The sequence below is a fragment of the Grammomys surdaster genome, unplaced genomic scaffold (assembly GCF_004785775.1).
Source record: "Grammomys surdaster isolate TR1022 unplaced genomic scaffold, NIH_TR_1.0 150, whole genome shotgun sequence".
Lineage (NCBI taxonomy): Eukaryota > Metazoa > Chordata > Mammalia > Rodentia > Muridae > Grammomys > Grammomys surdaster.
Window position 1 is genome coordinate 22,864,990 of NW_021604608.1, and position 3,021 is coordinate 22,868,010.

A 3,021-nucleotide genomic window follows, 5' to 3' on the forward strand; every position below is an offset into this window, starting at 1 on the left:
TCTCTCTCTCTCTCTCTCTCTCTCTCTCTCTCTCTCTCTCTCTCTCTCTCCACGTGTTCTCCAGCTCAAGGACAAGATGGTGGAGACTCAGTAATCTCCACTCTTTACCCCTCCCCCAAGAATCATTTTCACTAACTGCCATCATAGGCTTTTCCCCTCCCCTTTCGTCATGAACAAGTTAGTTCACCCACTTGAGAAAAAAGAACGGGGAATACAGGAACCCTCTCTGCTGAAACACCATACTGCTCTTAAATCCACCATCAATGCTTTTCTCCCAAACAGGAATACCTACAACAATGTTCGTGCTTCTCAACCCAAAATTTTCTTGCTTTTATTTAAATGTTTCCTTTTTTTCTCTAACAGGAACTTCTAAAACAACAATGTTCATGATTTTGAACCAAAATTTTTTTCGCCCTTTGTTTTAATATTTCCTTTCTTCTCTAATACTCGTGACATATGTTCAACACTTTTTTTTCAACTTTTTAAAATTTCTTTACAATTCAAAAGTCATCTAAATCTACTTCCACAGGTTAAGTCAACATGATGATCACCATCTTTCAGCTTTTAATTAACAATTAATTTTCTTTCACAGACAAATTGTTGCTGTCTATCCTAGGTACACAATTAACATGATGTTTTTCTCCTTCAGTGATCCAAAAACAGACTCAAAGATACCTTCCAAGACTAAAATTTCCTCAAACACCTTTGCCTTTCCACGATCTTAACAACAGACCATGATGTGCTTGCTCCCAAGTGACTTAATGCTTACTACACTCCCTTTTTCAGACATCCCCCTGCCGGGATGCGGCTTCCCTGTTGTGATTATCCTATAGGTGCTTCCACAAGTCAAGCAGAGACAACGCCATCTTCTGGAACGTGCCCGAGATGCCAAGTTGCCTCCTCCCCAGCCATCTTGTCAGACTGCAGACTCCAGAGACATGTTGACGCTGAGATCCAGAGACAGCACCACCTCCTGGAAACTGCCAAGCTGCCTCCTTTCCAGATATCTCATCTAACTGAAGACTCAGAGACGCTTGCTAAGATACAGAAACACACGCTGAGAAGGAAGACAGATCCAGATCTTCCAGCTGCAGATGCACTCTTTTGCCAAAGTCACATAGCTGAAGTAACATGTTAGTGAGGAAAACATATTGTCTATTTAGATTAATCAGATGTCATTACCCTCAAACTGTACAACATGTATTTAATTGATTCAATGATTCCTTGCTTTCCCAATCCAACCCTCAATTCCCATTACCCTTGGCTTGGTTATGCTACACCCCTCAGCTTGCGTACTGTTTTCTTTTGACTTCCTCACCCAAAATTTTCACTACAGATGACACCTCTCCTAAAAGAGAGGAAATTGTGGGTGGCAAACTGAGAAAAAGCTGGACGCCTGTTCGAACAAGCTTCTGAATCCCGGATACCCGCTGGGACGGAAGGCGTTCAACGCTGTTCCTAGGCCTCCGACTTTCTCAGCTTCAGCCCTCCACAGTCCCCCCCACAGAGAGGCCTACGATCATCAGTCACATAGGAGTAACACCCCCACATGTGGCCTACATATCTCCAATAACCTACACCTTCAGAGATGCCCCTCCTTTTATGAAAGAGAAGAGAGTAGGATGTTGGGCTGTAGAACATCCTGGGTTGACACAGGCCTGGAACCCTGAGATTGCAGGTGTTTGGCCACACTCCCAGAACCCAGGGCCCTGACACACGGTCCCATCTCCATTTAACCTATACCATCAGTCCTGTAAGACACAGGTAGAGGCCGTGACTAACAGGCCTCAGTCTCGAGAGAGTTACATATTAATAAAGTCGGGGGGCCTAGATAATTAAGTTATTCCTCCCTGGTCCCTCCTCCTTTCCACCCTTTATATAAGCCAGCTCTCCCCAGACTCTTGGGGGCGCACATCCACATTCAGATACTACTTTCCCGTCATAGATAATAAAGCTACTCCTTGGAAACCCACTTCATGTGTCTTCTAGTACCTTGGACTTTCTCGCATATGTGGGAATCTGCCCACAGAAAAGCCGCCGGGACCCCGCCGCTGCAGTCTGCAGGCTGCCTACACTGCAGTGTCCCCTCTGGCCACCTCCGCCGCTGCTCCAGGACTCTACCGCTGCGCCACCACAGGCTGCGGCCACCATGCTGGTCTACCAGTGGGCCCCCCTGTGCCCTGTGTGCGTGTTTTTCCCCACAGGAAAAGATTTTTTAAAAAAGGAAAGCTATACTCAGAGTATATTATATGAAAAAACGTACATTAAGTGTAAGAGAAGAAGAGGAGGAGGAAAGAGAAGAAAAGTAAAAAGAGAAGGGAAGAGAAACTGAAATACACATTTATTGGAAGGAAAGATGGTCTGGCCGGAAAAAGAGCATCTTTAACAAATGATGCTGATCTAACTAGGTATCAGCATGCAGAAAAATGAAGATAGGTCCATATCTATCACCCTGAAAAAACTTAAGTTCGAGTGGATCAAAGACCCCAACATAAAACTAGATTCACTGAACCTGAAAGAAGAGAAAGTCAGGAATAATCTTGAACTCATTGGTATAGAAGGCAACTTCCTGAACAGAACACCAATCATGCAGGTACTAAGATTATCCATTAGTGAATGGGACTCCATGAAACTAAAAGCTTCTGGAAAGCAAAGGACATCATCAGAAGTAGAAAAAAAAAAGCAAACCAAATCAAATAACCAACCATGTAACCAATCAAACAACAGCAACAAAAACAAACAAAAAACCAGCAGAGAAAAGCTCTTTACTAAACCCACCCCCTGACAGAGGGCTGATATTTAAAATATATAAAGAACTCAAGAAACTACATATCAGGAAGCAGAATAACTCAACTAAAAATGGTTTACAGAGCTAAAGAGAGAATTCTCAACAGAAGAACATCTAATATCTAATAAGCATTTAAAAAATGTACAACATCCTTAGCCATCAAGAGATAAGCCATTCAAAATGACTCTGAGATTTCATCTTTCCCTACCAAAAATGACCAAGATCAAAGACAC

General features: G+C 43.1%; 1 pseudogene; it reads right to left on the minus strand.

The window, feature by feature from the left end:
• Positions 1-2,151, minus strand: part of LOC114619387 — a 73,869-nt pseudogene extending 71,718 nt beyond the window's left edge.
• Positions 2,152-3,021: the final 870 nt, after the last annotated feature.